This window comes from Ctenocephalides felis, unplaced genomic scaffold (assembly GCF_003426905.1).
Source record: "Ctenocephalides felis isolate EL2017-DRISC unplaced genomic scaffold, ASM342690v1 CF-g0.4_SCAFFOLD_01170, whole genome shotgun sequence".
Classification (NCBI taxonomy): domain Eukaryota; kingdom Metazoa; phylum Arthropoda; class Insecta; order Siphonaptera; family Pulicidae; genus Ctenocephalides; species Ctenocephalides felis.
The window spans coordinates 51,762,702-51,763,585 of NW_020537324.1; positions in this window are offsets into that span (position 1 = coordinate 51,762,702).

Here is an 884-nt window from a genome sequence, read left to right on the forward strand (position 1 = left end):
ATACCTTAGAAAAAATGGATGTATGTGTGTGTGTGTGTGTGTATGTATGTATGTATGTGCGTGTGTGTATGTATGTGCGGATACAAATTTTCGTCGACGATTTCGGGAACACGGATCAACCGATTTGAATAATTCAAACAGCATTCGATTCGTATTGATAAGGAGACGTGCTGATTATTTTTGGCGAAGGCAGGTCCAGCCGTTCCAAAGATACGGGGCAAAAAATGCCAAAAACGGTAACTCAGTTTTTAAGAGAACGGAGCGTCCGATTTTAATAATTCAAAAAACATTTTACTTGTATTGACAAGATAAAGAATTGATCAAATTTTCATGAAGGCAGGTCTAGCGGTTTCGGAGATCTAATGATAAAAGTAAAAAAAATGCCATTTGGCGGTCAAAAATGATCATTAGACATATGCACATCAAATTATCAGATATTTTATAAAGATTTTAACAATAAGTAATTTTTTTTTTACATTTTTATGGGTTCCGTACCAATGCTTATCCGTTAGACGGCGGCGCGGCAGTTGCGCGCTTGACATTTTGTCTCTATGCAGATAAAGCAGTACGATTGCTTTGAAAAACAGTTCAGAATTTCCAAAGTTTGTCAAAATGAAAAAAACATTTTTTTTTTTTTAAATTTTGTTTTCAAAAAAAAATTTTTTTTTCAAAAAAAGGAATTTTTTGTCAATTTATAGTTTCTCTCTCTCTATTTTTTTCGAAGTAAATTTTTTCAAAAATGTTAATCGTTTTTAAAAAATAATTTTAGTACGGGAAGTTCCAGCAATTTGCCTTAAGGCACGATGCCTTAATTGCCTTAAGACAGAATTCTACTTACAGCTAGTTTAGTATGTAATAAATATACTAAAAGCTGCAGTTTCAAC